The sequence below is a fragment of the Chiloscyllium punctatum genome, unplaced genomic scaffold, assembly GCF_047496795.1.
Source record: "Chiloscyllium punctatum isolate Juve2018m unplaced genomic scaffold, sChiPun1.3 scaffold_1792, whole genome shotgun sequence".
Lineage (NCBI taxonomy): Eukaryota > Metazoa > Chordata > Chondrichthyes > Orectolobiformes > Hemiscylliidae > Chiloscyllium > Chiloscyllium punctatum.
Genome location: NW_027311525.1, coordinates 1 through 12,536, shown reverse-complemented (window position 1 = coordinate 12,536; position 12,536 = coordinate 1). Strand labels below are relative to the sequence as shown.

At 43.4% G+C, this 12,536-nt stretch overlaps 1 long non-coding RNA gene across 1 annotated transcript; it reads right to left on the bottom strand.

The window, feature by feature from the left end:
• Window positions 1-4,261: 4,261 nt before the first annotated feature.
• Window positions 4,262-9,637, bottom strand: LOC140475557 (uncharacterized). Its single transcript, XR_011960076.1, has 3 exons — window positions 9,536-9,637; window positions 5,707-5,811; window positions 4,262-4,325 (listed from the first exon to the last, which is right to left on the bottom strand). It is a non-coding gene; the product is annotated as an uncharacterized lncRNA (long non-coding RNA).
• Between the last annotated feature and the right edge of the window lie 2,899 nt (window positions 9,638-12,536).

Below are 12,536 nucleotides of genomic sequence, written 5' to 3'. Positions count from 1 at the left end.
TCTCCAGACTTCATTATCCAAACATACTCCTGGCCAGCTTCCCACATTCAATCTCCCTGTAATTTCAAGAAAAACTAAATCTCTGTTGCCCAAGTACTCCCTTGTACCAGAACTTGTTGATCCATCAAAAGGCTGCTATTCATAATCAAGAACATAGAGCTACAGCGATGTACAGCTTGGAAACAGACCCTTCAATCCAACCCGTCCATGCCGACCAGATATTCCAACCCAATCTAGTCTCACCTGCCAGCATCCGGCCCACATCCCTCAATTTAAAATTCTCACCCTTGCTTTAATTCCTGGTTGTGATCATCCCTAGCTCACTGCGTCACACACCCTTTGAGACCTCGACAACCCATTCTGTTCGAGACTCCCAATGACCTGTTAATTCATTACTTCACCTGTGTGGCTGCTTTTACAGTTGCCAAAGCAACACGTTCTGAAATTCACAGCCAAAACCTCTCAGGTGTGCTTTCCTCCTTTAAGACATTTCTCAAAACCTGCTTATTTGGCAATGCTTTTGGTCACCATACCTAATAGCAACATCTCTGGCCTTATGTTTAAAATTCTAAATAATATTTTTGTGGAATTATAAGCATGACAATAAAAATACGAACTGTTGTTGATTTGGACATTACCTTCAGATCTTTACTGTTGCTGAATGAATACTCTGTAATGTCTCTTACCCAACCACATTGTGGGAGCACCTTCACCACACAAACTGCAGCTGTACAAGAAAGTCAAACATCACCCTCTCCCAGGCAACAGGGATTTGGTATTTATCACTGGTATCTGTGGAAGGAGAAACACAGTTGATGTTTCAAGGAGTGCAAAATGGATTACAGGGAATGAAAACGGTGCAGAATGAGATAGTCAGAAATGGAAGGAAGATACACTTGCTTATTGGAAAAAGGAATTCTCGACCATTAAAGATTTTCCAGAAAATATTGATAAGCAACACATGGTCAGGGGCTGGACGGCGGTGAAAAATTAACTTACAAAAATGTCTGTAACAATAATAGTAAAAAACCAAACAGACCAAATATACACCCATTGTTCAAGATTGAGGAAGCGAGACATTGACAAAGTGGTCATAAGGGAGCCCAGAGATGAAGCAGAGCAGTGTAAGCTGTTATGATCCCACAGTCATAGAGATGTATAGCACCGACACAGACCCTTCAGTCTAACTCATCCTTGCCAAACAGGTATCCGAACCTGGTCTATTCCCATTTGCCAGCACTTGGCCTATATCCCTGTAAACGCTTCCTAAACATATCATATATCTAGTTAGATGCCTTTAACATGTTTTAATTGTACTAGCCTCCATCACTTCCTCTGGCAGCTCATTCCACCCACTGCATGAAAGAGTTGTCCTTTAGGCCCCTTTGAAATTTTCTCCGTTCACCCTAAAGCAATGCCCTCTAATTCTGGACATCACCACTCCAGGGAAAACACCTTGTTCATTTACTCTATTCATGCCCCTCATGATTGTATAAATCTCTATAACATCACTGCTCAGCCTATGGCACTCCAGGGAAAACAGCCCCAGCCTTTTATGCCTCACCCTGTAGCTCAAATCCTCCAACCCTAACAACATCCTTGTAAGTCTTTTATGAAACCTTTCAAGTTTCACAGCACCCTTCTGAAAGGAGGCAGGCCAGAATTGCACACAATATTCCAAAAGTGGACTAACGAATGTCCTGTACAGCAACATGACCTCCCACATCCTATACTCAATGCTCGAATCAATAAAGGAAAATATACTAAACACCTTCTTCAGCATCCTATCCTTGACTTGCAAGGACTATGAACCTTCAGTCCAAGGTCTCTTTGTTCCGCAAACATCTCCAGGGCCTTGTCATTCAGTGTATAAGTCCTGCCCTGATTTGGTTTTCCAAAATGCAGCACCTCACATTTATCTAAATTATACCCCATCTGACCAATATCTCATTGTAATCTGAGGTAACGTTCTTGATTATCCACAACACCTCCAATTTTGTATGACCTGTAAACTCATTTACGATCCCAAATTATTTAAATGAATGATGAAACAAATCCAGAAATAAACATCCATTTCTCGGAGTTTGAATGTGCTCTGTGTAAATCCTGCCCAATGACTCTGTACCAGAGAAAGGCTGTACATGCGCCTGGCTGCACCTTGCCCCCTACAAAGCTGGTGGCTCCGCATGTTTCCAGTGAATTCTTGCCCCAAATAAAGATGGCGGCGCGCACCCATGCCTGCAGCCACACTGAGGCAATTCCCCGTTTACTGAAAACACAAGACTGTGACGTTCAAATTTGTGTTTTCCGATGTGTACATTTTGTTTGTAAAACCTCTCCGCTCATACAGAATCTCTCTCACCTCCTGCGGTTCCACAGACAGCCTTGATTTGCGGTTACCTATTCTCTGCCTGGTTACTCATTTGTCGTTAGTGTATTTGTACAATCACCTTTGATTCTCCTTAAACCTATTTCCTAACGCTATCTCATGTCCCCTTTTTGCCCTCCTGGTTTACCTCGAGTATACTCCTACTGCCCCTATACTCCTCTAGGGATTTAAACAAACACAGCTGTCTTTACCTGCCATACGCCTACTTCATTTTCTTGACCAGGCCCTCAATTTCTTTCAACAGGCGGCATTCTCTACACCTACCAGCCTTGGCCTTAACAGGAACATACTGCCTATATACTCTCATTGTCGCAGGCCTATGGAGGTAATGGCAGATGAGGATACAGAAGCAATCATTTCCAGTTAAGAGATAATGTTGGGAAAGATAACAGCCTAAGGGTAGATGGGTCTCCAGGCCCTGATGGATTGCATCCCAGGGGACTAAAAGAGATGGTGGGGAGGGGAGGGGAGGGGAGGGGGGAAATAACAAATAGACCTCGTGAAAATTCACTAAAAGTTGTTGGATTCTGGGATGGTTTTGACAGACTGGAAGCTGCAAATGTGGTGCCACTATTTTTCAAAAGGACCCGTTAGCTTAACATCTGTAGTGGAGAAAATGCTTGAACCTCTCAAGGAAGTAGTGGTGAGATATCTGGGTAGAAATTGTCCAATTGAGCAGACACAGCATGGATTCAGGAAAGACAGGTCATGTAGAACACATTTACTAGAATTATTTGAGGATACGACGAGTGCGTTAGACAAGGCAGACTCAGTGGATGTGGTGTACCTGGATTTCCAGAAGGTATCCGATAAGTTGCCACACAAAAAGCTGCTGAATAAGGTAAAGATGCACAGCATTATTGGTAATGTATTATCATAGATACAGGATCGGTTAACCAGCAAAAAATAAAGAATGGGGATAAATGGGTGTTTGGATTAGTGTTGGCACTACAACTGTTTGCAATTTACACAAATGTTTTGGAGTTGAGGACCAAGTGTACGGTGTCAGAGTTCACATTTGATACAAAGATGAGGTAGAGAAATGTCTGCAGAGGCCACTGTCAGTCTGCACAGGGACACAGATAGGTTAAGTGAATGATCTGGCAGATGGAGTTCAATGTTGGGAAATGTGAGGTCATCCATTTTGGTCGTACGAACAGAAAACTGGATGATGAAATGGTGAAATCTTGCAGCATTCTGCTGTGCAGAGTGAGCTGGGTGGCCTTGTGCATGAATCTCAGGAAGTTGGTTTGCAGGTGCAGCAGGTAATTATGGCAGTGAAGGGAATATTGTCCTTCATTGCTAGAGGTATGGTTATGCTGCAGCTGTACAGGGTGCTGGTGAGGCCACACCTGGAGTACTGTGTCCAGGTTTGGTCCCCTTACATTAGCAAGGATGCACTGGCACAGGAGGTTCACTAGTTTGAGTTGGGAGTTGAGAGGGTTGGTGTATGTGGAGAGATTGAGAAAACTGGTTCTATAGTCATTGTAATTTAGAGGAATGGGAGGTTGGATAGGAAAAAATAAAATTATGAAGGGAGTAGATAAGATAGAAGCAGGGAGGCTATTTCCACTGGGGTCGGTTGAAACTACAGAGCATTACCTCAAAATAAGGGGGAGCAGATTTAGGACTGAGTTCAGGAGGAGCTTCTTCAGCTAAAGGGTTGTGAATCTGTGGAATTCCCTGCCGAGTGCAGCATTTGACGTTATCAACTTGAATGCCTTTAAGGCAAAATGTAGATTTGTGAACAGGAAAAGAATTAAGGGTTATGGTGAGAGAGCAGGAATGTGGAGCTGAGGCCATGAAAAGATCAGGCCTGATCTTATTGAATGGTAGAGCAGGCTTGAGGGTCCAGATGAAAGTTCTTGCCTTGTGCCATCAAAATTGGCCTTTGTCCAATTCAGAACCTTAACTTTTCAATCTGGTCTATTATTTTCTGTAACTATTTAAAAATAGAATTATCAGAGAATCCCAACAGTGTGGAAACAGGTCATTCAGCCCATCACATTGATACTGACCCTGAAAGCCTCTTAACCAGCCCCTGTAACATTGCTTTTCCCAGAGCCTGCACATCCCTGAACATTACGGGCAATTCAGCCTGGATAATCCACCCAACCTGCACATCTTTGGACTGTGGGAGGAAACCAGAGGGCCCAGACGAAATCCTTGCAGAAAACCCCAATAAGGTGATCATCCCATTCTCATTTCCCAGTTCCACCTAAATAACTTCACTGACCATACCACCAGGAATATCCTCCCTAAGCAAAAACATAATGCTATTTCGAATCAAAAATGCCACTCCGCCTCCTTTCTTGTCCCCCTTCCTATCCTTGCTATAGCATCTATACCTTGGAACATGAAGCTGCCAGGCCTATCCATCCCTGAGTGATGCCTCTGTAATTGCTATAATATCCCAGTGCCATGTTCAAAACCATACCCTGAGCTCATCTGCTTTCCCTGTCAGGCGTCTTCTATTGAAGTAAATGCAGTGCAACTGCTCAGTCCGTCTTCATTCTGTTCCTTGTCCTTGCCTGCCTTGACTATTTGACTTCTGAACTGTAACAGCCTCAGACATACCTCTATTCTCACTATCTTCTTGGGTTTATACCCACTCCCTCACTGGTTTAATGCCTCCCGAGTTTCACCAGCCAGTCTCCATGCCTAGATATTAGACACCTTCCAATTCAGGTACAATCCATCCTTCTTATGCAGGTCAACTCTACTCCAGAGGAGATCATAATGATCCAAAAAACGTGAATCCTTTTCCCTTGCACCAGCTCCTTAGCCACCGATCCAGCACCACCTCCTCCTCCTCCTCCTCTGTAATATGGACATTTTTCAAGATGTCACCATTTATTTCCCCACATTCTATATCTCCCATGTACTTCTTCACAGTAAACACTAATGCAAAATACTTGTTTCCTATCTCACCCATCACCTGCAGCTCCACACAATGGCTGCCTTGCTGATCTTTGAGGGTCTCTATTTTCTCCCTAGTTAGCCTTTTTTTTTCATGTATTTACAAAAGCCCTTCGGATTATCCTTAACCCTATTTGCCAAAGCTATCTCACGTCCCTTTTTTGACTCCTGATTTCTCTTTTAATTATACTCCTACTGCCTTTATACTCAAAAAATTTTTTTGATTGGAATAAATGCAAAATATAACATCTAGACAAAACAAACGAGGGCAGGACTTACACTCAATAAAAGTAGAGCCTTGAGTAGTGATATGGGAACAAAGCGACCGAGGGCTTCAGGTCTTTGAAATTTGTGTTACATGTAGACAGGGTGGTTAAGAAAGTGCTTAGTACACTTACCTTCATTGTTCAGACCTTTGAGTCCAGGAGTTGGGACGTTATGTTGAGGATGTACAGGACGTTGGGGAGGCCTCTTCTGGAATACTCTGTCCAGTTCTGGTTGTGCTGTTATAGGAAGGATATTAAATTGGAGCAGGTTCAGAAGAGATTTACCAGGATGTTGCCATGAATGGAGGGATTGTGTTCTAAGGAGAGGCTGGATAGGCTGGGAATTTTTTTCACTGGCGTGCACGAGGTTGAGGGGTCACCTTATTAGAGGTTTACAAAATCAGAAAGAGTGTTTTGCTGGGGGGGACGGGGGGGATTCAAAACTGTGCTGCATTCATTTTGAGAAGAAATTAGAAAGATTTCAGAAAAGACATTAGGGTTTTTAAAAAAATTATACATGTGAAATGAACTTCCAGAGGAAGTGGTAGCTGTGAATACAATTACAATATTTAAAAGACATTCAGATAAGTACATAACTAGGAAATATTTGGATGGATGTGGACCAAGCGGAGGCAGGTACAATTAGTTCAGTTTGGAATTATGGTTGGCATAGACTGGTTGGACCACAGGGCCTGTTTCCTTGCTGTATAACGTTATGACTCTAATCCTCACTAACTCTAAATTCCTCCATCCTCAACTCTCCCGATCACTGTCACTTCATCCAGCCTCACAACTCTTCCTTATTTATATAATTCCTCACCAGCCACAGAAAGCTCCCTATCTCATGTCCTCCAGTTTCTCAGATCTCTGCGATATGTGCCTTTCTTTAGTTCCAGCCTTGAGGATGCCCTCATTCACTCCAATTGGTTGGAGGACAAACTGGTACGACCTGGTCCTCCAGTACTGCCCTCTGCCCCCTATTGGCCTGCGCTGATACCAATCATTCGGGGCCCATTGTGAGGTGAGTGGTGGGATCGTCCCTCTCTCTGCCCTGGGATGAGCTTCAACATTCACAGTCAATGGGGGCAGTATCACAGAGCACAGGGGCTGGGGCTTTTCAGCCCATTTGGGATGTACCCTCTTCCTCTGGAGATGCTGCAAATCTGTCCCAATTCCCTTCCCCTTTGCCCATAGCCCCCCAAATCTTCCCTTAAAAAGTAAAATTCTAAATCTGATTATGAATAACTGCTGAGTCTGTGTCCAGCTGTCATTCAGACTGTTCCAGATACTCAGAACTTACTGAATAAAATAATGTTCACATATTCACATTATTTGCCAATTATCTGAAAACAGTTACTAAAATTGTGACATTGTTAACAATTCCCCTCACTCTGCAGATTAGATATCCTAGAAACAAATTTGCACCTGGTCAAAATCACTGCTGAACCTTCTCAGCTCCAAGGACAATTATCTGTGCTTCTGCTAGCTCTCCACAAAAGAGGAAAACATCTTATTTTCATTTATTAGTGTCATAGAGATGTACAGCACAGAAACAGACCTTTGGTCCAATTTGTCCATGACAACGAGGAATCCTCAACAAACGGAGTCCCATTTGCCAGCTATTGGTCCGTATCATTGGAAACTCTTCCTATTCACGTACCCAATCGGATGCCTTTCAAATGTTGTAATTGTATCAGCCTCCACTACTTCATCCGGCAGCTCATTCCACACATACACCACACACAGCTTGAAAACTTTGCCCCTTAAATCCGTTTTTAATCTTTGCCCTCTCAATTTATGCCCATGTGATCTTGTTTTGAACCCACCTAACTGGAGGGAAAAGACCCTGGCTGTTCACCTTATCCATGCCCTTCATGACTTTATCGATCTCCATGAAGTCACCTCTCAGTCTTTGACTCTCCAGGGAAATTAACGCTGGCCTATTCAGCCTCTCCCTGTAGCCCAAATCCTCCAACCCGAGCAAAGTCTTTGAAAATCTTGTCTGAACTCTTTCAAGATTCACAACATCCTTTCCAGAACAGGGAATTTCAAACTTAAAACATAATTCCTGAAATGGCTTAATCAATGTCCTGTCCAACCAGAATTTGACGTCCCAGCTTCTGAACTCAATGCATTGACCAATAAATATAAGCATAACAAACACCACCTTCACTAGTCTGCCTACCTTCGACTCTACTTTCAAGGAACAATGAACCTGCACTCCGTGGTCTCTATGTTCAGCAACATTCCCAAGGACTTTACCATTAAGTGTACAAGACCTGCTCTGATTTGCCTTTCCAAATTCCAACAGCTTACATTTGTCTAAATTGAACCCAGTCTGCCATTCCTCGCTCCAATGGCCCATCTGGTCAAGATACTGTTGCATTCTGAACTAACCTGCTTCATTGTCCACTACACCTCCAATTTTGGTGTCTTCTGTAAACCCACTGATCATATCTCATACATTCACATCCAAGTCATTTATTTAAGGACCTAATACCCATTCCTGCAGGACAATGCTGCTCACAGGCCTCCAGTCCGCAAAGCAAGCCTCCATCACCACCCTCTGCCTCCTACCTTCAAGCCAGTTTTGTATCCAAATGGCTAGTTCTCCCAACATTCCATGTTATCTAACCTTGCTAACCAGTCTGCTGTGTGGAACATCGTTCAGTGTCCATATAGACAACGTCCACAGTCTGCCTTCATTAATCATCTTTGTCACATCTTCAAAAAAACTCAATCAAGTTAGAGAGAGAGAATTTAACACACACAAAGCCATGTTGACGAGCCCTAATCAATCCTCGTCTTTCCAAATACATGTAAATCCAGTCCCTCAGAATCCCTTCCAACAACTTACCTACCACTGACGTTAGGTTCACTGTTCTCTTGTTCCCTGGCCTTTCCTTACCACCTTTTTAAAATAATGGCACCCATCTTCCAGCACCTCACCTGTCACAAACAATGATATAAATACCTTAGGGAGGGGCACTGCCAACACCTTCCTAGCTTTCCACAAATTTCTGGAATACACCTGATCAGGTCCCAGGGATTTATCCACCTTTCTACTGTTTAAGACATCCAGTACTTCCTCCTCTGTAACATAGACACTTTTCAAGTTATCACTATTTATTTCTCCAAACTCTCTAGAATAGAATAGCATAGTATTTCTCCCACATCCTGTTGTTCCATAAATGGCCTTGTTGATCTTTAAGGGGTCCTATTCTCTGTCTGGTTATTATTTTATGCTTAAAGTATTTGTAGAATCTCTTTGGATTCTCCTTAAACTATGTCCTGGAGATATTTCAAGTCCCCTTTTTGCTCTCCTGATTACCCTCGAGTACATTCCTGTAAAAACGTGATCCTGTACTCCCAATTCCTCCGCCTCTGTCATATCTGCTCCCAGAAGAAGCAATTCCACTCCAGGACATCCCAGAAAGGTTTCCTCTTTCAAGGACCGCATTTCCCTCCCACTTGATCAACAATGCACTCCAACGCATATCCTCCACTTCTTGTACCTCCGTCTTCCCCCCACCCCTCGAACCACAATAAGAATATAATCCCCCGGTCCTCACCTGCCACCCACTAATCTCCATTTACCTCTGCTATGTCTGCTACCTACAGTCAGACCCCACCACCAGGGATATATCTCCCTCCCCAGCCCTTTCTATCTTCTGCAGAGACCATGGGATCTTTGGTGCTGATGTGCTGCCCCACGGATACTTCAGTCACTCACCCTACCAAATGGCCTAGTGAGGTTATCATTAGATGGATAATCCAGACACCCAGGTAACGTTCTGGGGCCCAGGGTTTGGATCCCGTCACGGCAGACAGTGGAATGTGAGTTCAATAAAAATTTGGAATTAAGAATCTATTAAAGACCACGAATCCATTGTTGATTATTGCGAAAAAAAACTCATCAGATTCGCTAATATCCTTCAGGGAAGGAATCTGCCATCCTTACCTGGTCTGGCCTACATGTGACTCCAGACCCACAGCAATGTAGTTGACTCTTTACTGCCCTTTGGGCCCAGCCAGTGACACCCTCATCCTGTGAATGAATAACAAAGAAGGTCAAGTCTTGTACACAACCATACTGTTCTTACAGATAAGTGATCTCTCAGTAAATTTGCTTCTCAACTCCCTGCTGACTATTGGGGAAGTGGAGAGGCGGTCAATAGTACCATCCCAATAAGGGGATCATCCCTTTCTTATTTCTCAGTTCTGCCTGGATGTACTCCCAGGAATACCCTCTTGAAGCCCAGCTGTAATGTTATCCCTAATCAAAAATACCTCTTCCCCTGCTCTGTTGCCCCCTTTCTATCTTTGCTATAGCATCTATACACTGGAACATTAAGGTGCTGGTCCTATCCATCATTAAGTTATGCCTCTGTAATTGCTATAATATTCCAGTGCGATGTTCAAAACCATACCCTGAGCTCCTCTGTCCCCGCATTGAAACATATGCAGTGTAACTGCTCATTCTGTTCCTTGCCCTTGTTTGCCTTGACTGTTTGATGTCTGAACTGTACAAGCATCAGACTTAGCTCTTCGCTCACTCTCTCTCTGGGTTTACCCACATTCCTTCACTGGTTTAATGCCTCCTTAATAGCACTAGCAATTGTTCCCTTCCAGTGCCAGTATAATCCATCCTTCTGATGGAGGTCAATTCTACCCCACAAGAGATTCCACTGATCCAATAATGTGAACTCTTCTATTCCTATGTCATTGATACCAATAAACAACAGCCTCCCCTCAAAATGGTTATTCTCCCCTTTAAGAATATTCTGCTCCCTCTCTGAGACATCCTTATACAAAAATTACACATTCGAATAATAAACCATACACTCATCAGGTCATCATAAAAGGATTACATGACACATTGAAGGTTTGGGGAGACCTTTTGAGAGAATGCGATGATTCAAAGGAGAATTTTTAAGCAGCAAATGGGATTGATCTGGAGCACAATACTCACACACACAATGCGAATATCCAGATCCTGATATACTGAGTAATTCAATCAGAGTTTAGTAGAATATTTACTGAGATTACCATCTGAATGTCCACCTGTAATATCCCGTAATACAAGTTTATAAAATCTGTCACTATCAGTTCAAGTTAGAAACTCACATCATCCCCTCCTTGTGGCCCAGGATTACTGTACATATTACCCTAGAGGACATCAGCAGTCAACTCAGAGTGAAATCTGTGGGTTTCTAGGAGATTCCAAATTGAGATCTCATGTGACTGAACACAGCAGTTCTTTGACACATTGGAGAAAATGATCCAAGCGTCAGTGAGTTATGGGGAACAAGAATGACTTTCTTTTCTTTCATTCCGTGCTGCCGCTCTGCCTCATCAATAAGACATGGGTGTGAAAGGCTATTGCCTAACGATGGGCACGTTGTCTCCATCCTGACCAATGGGTAGGAAGATCCTCCCAATCACTCCAAAGCGTATCCCTAAAAAGATAGCAACTCTGTCTGCTTCCCACTGCCCAGTGCTCCCAGTAAATGTTTGGAAGAATGGGAACGGGGGGGGGGGGGGGTGGGGGGGGGCGATATCTCCTAGAAAAGGCATAACTGTAAAGGTCTAAGAGGATTATGAAAAGAGAGAGATGCACAGGAGAAGGAGGCAACAAGTTGCCAGATGGGGTGTAACTTGGGAAAAATGGGAAGTTGCTCATTTTGGAGGAGATAATAAAAGAACAAAGTACTATTTAAATGGTGGAAACTGTAGAAAGCTGCACCACAAAGGGACCTGGGGTAATTGTTCAGGAAACACAGAAAGCTACCACACAGTTACACCAGGGAATCAGGAAGGGGAATCGAATGCTTGTTTCAAAAGTTTTCAGTATTAGAGTTTGGAGTATATACCTGAGAGTAACGTGTGGAAGTGCTGGTGAGACCACCATATCTGCAGTAATGAGAGAAGTTTTGGTCCCTTTTGAGAAGGAAATGTGTCACTTTATTGGAGGCATTTCAGGGAAGATTCAATGAGATGATCCCTGGTTTGGAGGGATTATCTTTTAAATAAAGGCTGAAAAGTTTGCAACTCTACTCACTGGATTTTGGAGAAAGAGAGGTGATCTCATTGAGACAGATGGGATTCTTCAGGGGTTTGACAGGATAAATACTGAGAGGATGTGTCCGAGGGTAAATACTGAGAGGGGAGTCTGAAACCAGATTCTGAGTTACGGAATCAAGAGTTCTGTTTTGGATTCAAGTATAAGGGAACACCGACGTGGGTAAGGGGTTCCAGTAGCAATGGAGCTGGGGTGAGGTGGAGAAAAGCAACTTTTAAAAGATTGGATTTCCTGGTGCTGTGATTGTGTGGATGTCTGATCAAAAGGTCACCTTGGGGTCAGATATAACAGCAATATTGTTGAGTGTCGTTCTGCCTCAGAGTTCCCAGTGGGAGGGAGGGGCTCAGCAGTAAGGCAATGGGTTTAACCTTGACAATGTTTCATTGGAGGAAATTGCAGCTAATCGACGAGTGAGAATGTGATAAGCAGTTTGATAACTGAGTAACAGTGGAGTAATGGAGATGGATAATGGGGAGAGTGAACTGGGCATCGTCAGTGTACATGTCAAACCTAACAGTGTTTTTGGATGATATCACCTCCTGGCACTGTGTACGTGAGATACAGGAGAGACCAAGGATAGATCGTTGAGGGACACCAAATGCAAGGAATTCAGAAAGGAAAGGGAGAGTGGAGATGGAGCAGGATTTTCCAACAACGGTGAGGTCAAATATTAGTTTTTCACAGAATGGGAGAGAAGGACATCACCAGAAAAGACCAACAGACAGAACAAGGAACAATATCTATGAATTGGCGAGGGGGAGTGATGAGGCGGCAGCAAAGGAAAGAGAGTTGGAAAGTGAGTTTAGTGAGATTAGGGTAAAGGGTCAAGGTGAGCTCTGATAAGGCTTGACAAGAGACTGGAGAAAGATGTAGGTTTAGA